Source organism: Schistocerca americana, chromosome 1 (genome assembly GCF_021461395.2).
Source record: "Schistocerca americana isolate TAMUIC-IGC-003095 chromosome 1, iqSchAmer2.1, whole genome shotgun sequence".
NCBI lineage: Eukaryota > Metazoa > Arthropoda > Insecta > Orthoptera > Acrididae > Schistocerca > Schistocerca americana.
Window position 1 is genome coordinate 592374749 of NC_060119.1, and position 9926 is coordinate 592384674.

The following is a 9926-nucleotide window of genomic DNA, read 5'->3' on the forward strand; positions in this document are numbered from 1 at the left end:
GAGTTGTTGATAGACACGAACAAAAGAAAGAAAACTTGCTTGTGGGAGGGGGAGGGGGGGTGGCAGGTATATGGGCTGGCACAATTGTAGCATCCAGAGAGAAGGGGCACATGCTGAAAGCAACTTAACTTGGGAAGGGTGACAGGATAGAGGGGACAGAAATTGTTGGGTTGAGGGTGTGGGGACAGCAGGTTACTGTAGGTTGAGGCTGGAATAATTTCAGAAACAGAGAATATGTTGTAAGGATAACTCTGGTCTGTGAGGTTAGAAAAGCTAGTGGTGGAGGGGAGGATCTATATAATCTGGGTTATGAACCAGCCATTAAAATCGATCATTTTATGTTCAGCTGCATGTTGTGCCACAAGTATGGTCTACTTTGCTTTTGGCCACAATTTGGGGGTGGCCATTCATCCTGGTGGACAGCTGGTTGGTAGTCATACAATACAGAAAACTGTGCAGTGACTGCACCAGAGCTGGTATATGATGGCTGCCTTCACAGGTGGCCCAGCCTCTGATGGGGTACGTAGGATAAGCCAGTGACTCGACTAGAGTAGTAGATGCTGGTGGGTGGATTAGGCAGAACTTGTACTTTGGTCTGCCACATGAATATGATCTCTGTGATAAGCAGATGAGAGTGGGAGTGGCACAGAGATAGACTAGGATGCTATGTAGGTTGAGTGGGCAATGAAACACCACTTTAGGAGGGGTGTGAAGATTCTTAGGTAGGATGTCCCTCTTTCAGGGCCCTGGTGAACAATATGGTTCATTTGTTCCAGTCTAGAGTGATATTGGGTGATGAGGGGGCACTCGTTTTAGCTGATTCTTAGGGATGGTGGGAGGATTGGAGATGTGTGAGGATATGGCATTGGAAATTTGTTTGTGGACTAGATTGGGGAAATGTTGCTGTCTGCAAAGGCCTTCGTAAGCCCTTCAGCATACAGGGCAAGTGTGTTCTCCTCAGGTGGCTAAGCTGTATGTGGGGGATTTTTTTGTGTGGAAGGGATGGCAGCTGTCGACATGGAGGTACTGTTGGTGGTTAGTGAGTTTGATGTTGACTAAGGTGTGGATGGAGCCATCAGAGAGGTGGAAGTCATCTTCCAGGAAGGTGGCACATTGTGTAGAGGAGGACCTGGTGAAGCATATAGGAGAAAGGGTGTTGAGGTTCTGAAGGAATGTAGGTAGGTTGCCTTGGTACCAATAGTGTGGCCCCCATTTCAAACAGAGGAGGGGTTTGAGACCAATTTAGCACAGCAGTCTTGATGAAAACAGTCTTTTGCAGCTACTGAACACAAAACATTGTTGGTATGTTCAGCAACTTTTCTGCAAAAATCATAATCACATTTCTCTACTTTCTCAGGCAGTGTGCATTTCAGAGTTAATTGTATCATTGACATGAATATCTTAGTGAAACTCTTGTGAAGGTGTTCAGTGATACAGAAAAGTGCCTAACACCAGCCAGATGCATGTCAAAAGATGTTGCTGAGATATCCTGTCACAGTACTGCATAGCAGAAGAGAGATCAGGCTGAAATTGAAACCCTGTGGCATCATGTTTACTGCTACAAATAAACTACAGTGGTGCTATCTTTTTGTTTGGTCATCAGCCTACGCAGTTACAGATATGAGATGACAGTGTAAACTTTCACATGAGCCCCCCCCCCCTTTCCCCCACTCACCAGCCATACACCATGAAGTGAATTGTCATATAACCATCTCTCATTTACATTTACAATAGCTATGGCTTAAGTTAAACAATCAAGTCAGTGCCCCCAACTAGACATTTCCATTTCAATGACAGAAATTTTGTCATTAATGTTATCTTGTTAACTACACAGAAGCAGAGTCTCTATTATGAAGTTATTCTTCCCAAACATGTTTGCAGACATAAGTAAATTATTGCCCAGATTATCCTAAAATGATGAATTCGTTGTCTCAGAAGACCTGAAATTCCGGCAGCCTTTGCTCCTGAAGCATAAACCAGGTAAGTAACATAGCCCTATGATATGTTATATTATTTTAAACTGTATTCATCCAAGACAAAAGAAATGACTTCATTCTTGTAGGTTTACGTCCAAATCAGTTGATGGGCTCTGATAAAGAATTTACATCATCATACTATGCACACCTGATAAACAAGTGAATTCACAGTTTTAGCCACAATCCATTTCATCTTCTGTATCTCTCTCACTGTAATGTTACTGGAAACTTATTACCTATAGACATACTGTCACTGAGGAAACAAATACAACGTAACTGACTTTGCTTTTGCATAAATTTAAAAATTTGCACAGGCACAGATCATTGTTGTGTGGAGAGCAGTTCTTGTACCAAGACTTCAGCTGATGGAAATTGGAATGATCTCTTCAATTACAAACTGTTGCTCACTAGAAAACAGTGCATCAACATGGATTTCCGTCTTGACAGTTATTCACAGTGCCAGCCACTCCACCAATTGTTGATTCTCTGCAAGCCTTCCTGCACTTTGCCGTAGTCTTCCAGCTTCTAAGCCTCCATATAGACAAATAGCCTCATGTAACAACTGAAGCTCCAGTTAAGCAGTATTTCATTCTTTTACAGTTACACGGAATTTCTGTATTTTTTTTCTTTTTTTTTAGCTTGTTTGATTTAAGCACCTATTTTTCCACCTCCATTTGCATTGTAAGGAAATGAAAATCCATCATTATGGCAGAAACAGCTGTGCCACACATGCCAGCTGAAGAAAATCAGAAAAGGAAAGCAGATACACTGAAATAAATAATAGCCATGAAATCAAACTTACTATACCATACTTCAATTGCCACTAAAATCTTTTTATACATATTTTTAGTTTGGGAATAATTCTCAAACATACTGATGAACAGAAACTGTCATGAATTTCAATTAAGAAGAAAACTGCTTCTGCAAAAACAGTTTGTGTAGCGTAAGCCAACTTTTGGTCAAAGAATCTGTCAATTTAATATCAGTTTCAAATTTATGCCCTGAACAAATTTCCTCTCTGTTTATTTTTTTTACTTACCACTAATTTGGTTTGAGGCAACATTCAGTTGGCTGCTACTCAGCCACAGATCTAATGCAAAAAGCCTTGTGGAAGATTGTGTCCATCTTGATGGAGACCATATAGTAAGAGATAAGCTCCACTCTTGGCAAGATATCCATTGCATGAACTGTCTGTTGGTAGAAACCTGATAGTCTGTTCTTACTACTGTGGTCAATGGGACATTAAACACTAATCTTCACACAATGGAAAATCTGTTATGTAATAATGACAATGTTAAGAAAATGGTAGTTACTACTCACCATATAGCGGAGATATTGAATATATGTTGCCTAATTGTGATGAATGCCTGTTTGGCTGAAAGCTTTGTTTGACAATCTTTTAGTTGTGCCTAACTGTGAATCAGAGGTGAGGAGCAACTATCCTTTTTGTAATATTGTCAAACATTAATCTTCCTTTTTTATTGCTGTGAGATGATGAAGCAATTCAGGTACACTTATAGGTGTCACTATTTTAAACCAGAAAACTGCTTTTGTTGTTATAACCAGTGCTTGATTTGTGATGGTGTACCGTACCGACACCTTTGATAAAAATCCATTAAAATAATGTTTTAAGACAGTAATTAAAAAAAAGTCCCTAGTAGGTCACAGTACTGGTATTACTACTTCTTTACAAATCAAGCACTGGTCATAACAGTTGCTACTTCTGCTTGTTCTGTTTCTGAAAGATCATGTCATATCCAAAAGGTCAAACCAATCTGAACATATCTAGAAGAAACTGTTGTAAATTAGTGTTCATTTTCATAGCCCATTATGTACTCTCACAGACTGATCAATTCAAAGTTACAAGCAGAGGAGAGGTGGTGTGTGGAAAGAACACATAACAAATAAGAAGCTGTGTATCATTGCTGAATGTGTTACAGTTGGCCCATTATACATTACTCTAAACATATACACAGTGAATCTTTGATGAGGTTTCTAGGACAATGGATATTCAGTATTTGTTCATCCCATTCACATTCGGATTGCTGGAAGTTATGCAGTCAAAAAGATTGGTTCAGTAACATCTGAACTTCATGGAATATTTCCTCGCAACACAAGAGAAATGTAGGTTCAAGTTGCAGTCTGGCTGAAATTTTCATATGTCACTAATAGGTGTTACATTTATACCTAATACAGCTGATGTCTAACAGTTCACAGTAAGTGAATAAATTTTGAATAATTAAATATATTATAACAAAACATTCAACATTCCATGCAGAACCAACTATACAGTATTTTAATTTCATACTTTTCACAGCTTTACTTTTGAAGAAATGTAAGCAACTCAGTCAAAAAATATTATCCTTGGACCTATAATGATTAGTGGATGGACCAATAAACTCTTCTCCCCCCCCCCCCCTCCAAGAGACACACACATAAAGTAACATTATATAATGTTTCTGTAATTACTTTCTCTGGGCAGGGATGGGATCAGGTACTGTGAACAATATACACATAAAATGAGATGATATAACATACATAAGAGACATAATTCCTTTTGCAATAAACAAATTTATTGTACTGCAGTTGTTTTTAACATGTCAAATTCAAAAATACATTCATTGCAACAGTGACTCCAACACAAGAGATACAAGTGTCATCCACTTCAATAAACATTTTATGACAGTGGGTTTTCACAGTGGAATGTAAACCATTTCATTTTCTTAAAGTGGCCAGCGCAAAACAAAGTGCCGCCCCGTGCGAGCTGCTAAATTGCAATACTGTGTTCGTCAACTTTCTGATCATTTCCTGAAGATAAAGATGTAGCTGCAGTAGCACCACTAGTTTCTATACTTTCAGGATCTATTTTTCCACCCTTGTCGCTGCTAGGCCGTTCTCTCTTTGTCTTGAAATATCGTTGTAGTGCATCCTTTTGCTTCTTATTGTCATCTTCCTTCAGCGCCCTCCTTTTCCTATATTCACTGCCAGACAGTCTTTTTCTACCGTCGGACATGTTTCAATACGTGAAACTAACTGTTGACGTAAGTGTAGTAACTTCATTTGTAACACACTTTGGATACAACTTCCTGAAATTCCACTGCACGTAAACGGAAAATTGTATTACTGTAGGATACATTGTTCAGGAGCTGAAGTAATAAGAATTGAGCCGCGTGAAATTGAATTTCAGGCCGAATTTCACTACAGACGCAGGTGAAACAGTTAAAGAGTCGGGTGGAAGACAATGGAGAGAGGAAGAATAAGGAGATGGATTAACATAATAATGCAATAAATACACACCTGGGCATCGACGGGTACTAATGCTAGTTGAAATATATTAACTCACTGCACTGTGGTTGTTCATCTCAAAGACATCTGTCGTAATTTCCATGTGTCAGTTTTTTCATGTCTGATTATGGAATAAGTGGTAACAAATTAGTCATCACCGTATCACTTCACTTTATTTTCATTCTTGCTATTGGGACGACTCATGCTTATTTGCCGAGTTGCCAATTTTTGAAGTAACAGATAATAAGCAAAATAAATTTTCCTATTCTGCAATCTTGAAGGAGAAAAATTCTAACTTATGAGTAACGTGCATGCGCAATACTAATTGTATGTTATATGAAAAGCACTTACCTATTACATCCGATGTTGCAAGAAATTCAGACGCACCAGTTCTTCTGTTCTTACGAAACGCAATGAAGGTGCTTGTGACCAATCTTGATTTCCTCGGACAACTACCGAAACGAATTCTGTACTTTCCGTTGTACAGAATGCAACAATACCTGATGCCCGGAAAGGTGAAGTGGTGACGCGGCAGTGCCAGGAACTAGGTCACGTGATGAGGTACAGTGAGGCTACAGTTAAACTAGCGCCCAAGAAGAACAAGCAAGAAGCTCATAAAAAGTATGTGACCGATGATATGGATAAATGTATTATCAGGCAACAATTTCTATGGCATTACGAATAGTAGAAAGAAATACGAACTTTGCGAAAACTGCAAAACTTTTGTCAAACAGAAATGAGTTTCAAAGCTAGCAAGGAAACCCTTAGAAGCAATGTTCTGTCTATGGATTTTAGTTTTAGAAGGTGTCAAAATTAACGTTTTGATTTGTGCGGACTAGAGGGCGTTGTTGCTTAAAGACCATACTTTCTCAGGTTTTCATCAGAATCAAAGCAACCAGTAGTTTACTAAGATGAAACATGAATTCACACGCATTATACAGTAAATAAATGTTAGCAAAGTGATAGTGTGCGAGTAGTTAAAAAATGACTCTGAGCACTATGCGATTTAACTTCTGAGGTCATCAGTCGCCTAGAACTTAGAACTATTTAAACTTCACTAACCTAAGGACAACACACACATCCATGCCCGAGGCAGGATTCCAACCTGCAACCGTAGCGGTCGCTCGGCTCCAGACTGCACCGCCTAGAACCGCACGGCCACTCCGGCCGGCGTGCGAGTAGTGTTGTCAAACAAAAGTGCCGGTCAGAGTTTAATTGTTGTTCATGCAGCGGAGACAGGTGTTTCATGGCTCAAAAACCAAAATGTCCGACTATCACTCAGAAACAGATAGCAAAAATTTTCATAATACGTCGAAACCCAACTTATGCCAGGCTTATTAGCAATGTCTTTGGTGGGTTCAAATGGCTCTGAGCACTATGCGACTTAACTTCTGAGGTCATCTGTCGCCTAGAACTTAGAACTAATTAAACCTAACTAACCTAAGGACATCACACACATCCATGCCCAAGACAGGATTCGAACCTGTGACCGTAGCGGTCGCTCGGCTCCAGACTGCAGCGCCTAGAATTGCACGGCCACTCCGACCGGCCAGCAATGTCTTTATCCCTTGTAATTACTCGCAGTGTATTTACCACATCGGAATACTTCTAGCCATTGTAGGTGTTGGACGTGTTTGACTGTAGTAATGTTGAACCATTTTTTTCCATAATGCGGGAAGAATAAAACTAGGAAACTGCCATTGAAGGGCTTAACAAAATTGCCTCAGTCTTAACATGTAACCGCAGTATCGATCATTGCATTCGAATTTTCAAATTAGATTTCGTCTTCTATAAAATTAGTTGAGAGCAGACACACAGCACGTAACAGGTTGGTAGTGCTCCACTCATAAGAATACTGGCATGTACGCCATACTGCTTTCCCTTCCCCTCTCTGTTCCTCCGGCGTAAACATGACAGTGCTGCCACAGTGGCAAGGAATAAATTAGTCGTCCTCTCTCCCCTTGTTCAACAGAGGCGACCGTCAGGTAGCCGAGGCGCCATGCCACAGTTCCCGAAGCCGCTCCCTCCGAGGTTTGGTTTCGAATCCCCTCTTGGGCATGAATGTTGAGTTTGTCCTAAAAAAATTAAATAAAATAAACATAAAAATAAAAAAAGGGGAGCGCTAGATTTGTCACCCCTCGGAAAGTGGTGCCCCATGCTGCCGCACGTGGCTTGCGCAGGCCCTGTATGATATTACCATTGAGGCAGAGAATGTTTGGTTGTACAATCCTGTAGTTCTGGTGTGGTACTGGATTTTCAATGTGTTTCTGAAAATAAATCAAAAATATTGAATGAATTAGTGAATACTTTTTTATAGAACCTGGCTTTAATGAAAAGAATTAACATAAGAAGAGTATCATCGCATACATGTCAAATTACAAAAGAGTTAAGTATGTACTGATTAGTAACACGAATTTTGTATGTAGAATACACCACTCCATCACCAGTGAGATATACAAATCAACCTCAAATGAAGTACCTCCATTTGAACAAATATTAAGTTGTCAAATGCTGAAGCACATATCCAGCTTAATATGATCACATATTGCATCACATTGGAAGTGGGAAGCTGGAGATAGTGACACTAGTGTTTACAACAGTTATTTTGTAGATGCATCTTCAAGGCATTAAGCATTCCCACAGCACATTCACAATATATACATTTACTAATATGGCATGATACAAACAGTGGTGTACCGTAGGTATGTGATGTGTTATGAAAGATTAACAGAAACAGAAACACACATTTAAATACAAAAACTCGTTATATTTTACAAAGTCTATTTCAAAATACATCGAGTTGCTAGGAATACCTACATCAAATTTCACTTAACGCTGTTATTAAGCTCAGTTAATCTACTTTAATGCTACTTTCCTGGCTTTGATTTTCGCAAAATTATCAATTAATTCCTCTAAGTTAAGTTTCGCTACCTCTTCATGTTCAGTCGATAGAATCGACAAATTTGACAAACGTTCCTGTCCCATGGATGATCTGAAATTATTATAGATGAGATTTATTTTACTGAAGCTTCGCTCACAAGAGGCCACCGTAACAGGAAGTGTTAAGTAAATTCTAAGAGCTATTTGGATATTCGGATATATATCTTCTAAAGAAAGCTCTTGAATCTTTTTGAGAATGTCAAGTGGTGTTGCTTTTTCAACATCGTTAATGAGTTCTTTAGCTTGCATTCGAAAAATTTCCAATTCTTGTGACAGATCAACCACATCTACATCATGCGAATATTTAATCCCAGAATCTGCAGCATGTGTAAGAAGAACATCAATTGGCTCTTTTTTTAGAGCTTCTCCCGTTAGAAAATAAAATTCTGAAGATATTGAAGCCATTGCCTCATACCTCTTAGTGAGTTCTGTCAGGATTTGATCATAAACCAAATTTATTTCCCTCTGAAACTCCTGTTTTTGAGTCGAGATAGTCACCATGCATTTGTTTGTTTGAATCTGAAAAACGGTGGCTTATGATTTTCCGTCTTTTTTTTAAGCAAAATTATCATCGATACCGATTTCATGCGATTGCTTTGTTGCATAGTCGATTGCTGGACCAATACCTTCATCTCGGATTTTTATAGTCAATTGCTGGACCAATACCTTCATCTCGGATTTCCTGAATCGTATTTGACAATCCCTTTTTCATTTTGCTAGCCTTGTCGACTGCAATAGTCTCTTTCTGAAGTGACTTGCTGATTTCATCAATCGAGACTAGAATCCTATCTCACAGATGCAAAAGACATAGGACTTTGAAGCCAATTTGTCTGATGAGTCCTTGACCCACCTGACGTTTCCAGGTTCCATTTGTCTTGCTTAATATCAGCCATTTCCACCAGACTTGCAAAAAGTTCGTCCTGTGTTCTTTTTAAAGCGGTGACTGCTCTTCGTTTGGTTCACCACCTGGTGTCACAATGACTCTTCAACGTAATGTCGAAGTTACTTAACACAACTGGCCACCTTTCTGTAGAGCCATTGAAGAAAGTAAATATCTTTTGAACTGTTCCAAAAAAAAGGTAATTATCAGAGGCGAAACAGCGGCAGCATGCGATCCGATAAGGTTTAAACTATGTGCAGCACGTGGTACAAACCGAGCACTATCATTTTTTTTGAGGATCTGAGCTTGCACGCCGATATATTTTCCAGCCATATTGCTGCCATTATCATAACCCTGGCCTCTGCAATTAGCAATACTTAGCCCACCTTCTTTAAGTTTTTTAAGAATGTCCACTGAAATGCCTTCACCTGTTTTTTCATTAGTGTTGATAAAGTCAATGAAACTTTCTTTAACTTGACACTTCCCATCTGACAAGTCAACAAATCTAATAACTTCGCTCATTTGCCCAATGTAAGCACTGTGTGGTGTGCAGTCAAAGATGATCAAAAAGTATTTTCCAATTTTCATTTGATTCAAGATTTCCTGCCTCACGTTACTTCCAATTAAAGTTATGAGCTCATTTTGGACTTTAGGAGAAAAGTAACGGAGTGCCATTTTATTTGATTTAACGTAAGCCATATGTTCTGCTAGTTTAGGTTGACAGTGACTTATTAGTTCTAATGTGCTTAAATAAAACTCCACAACTTGACTCGCCAGTGATTTCTTTCTTTGCTGTTCCTCGAAGTGGTAGATTATTCTTAGCACAAAATATAATTACATCTATG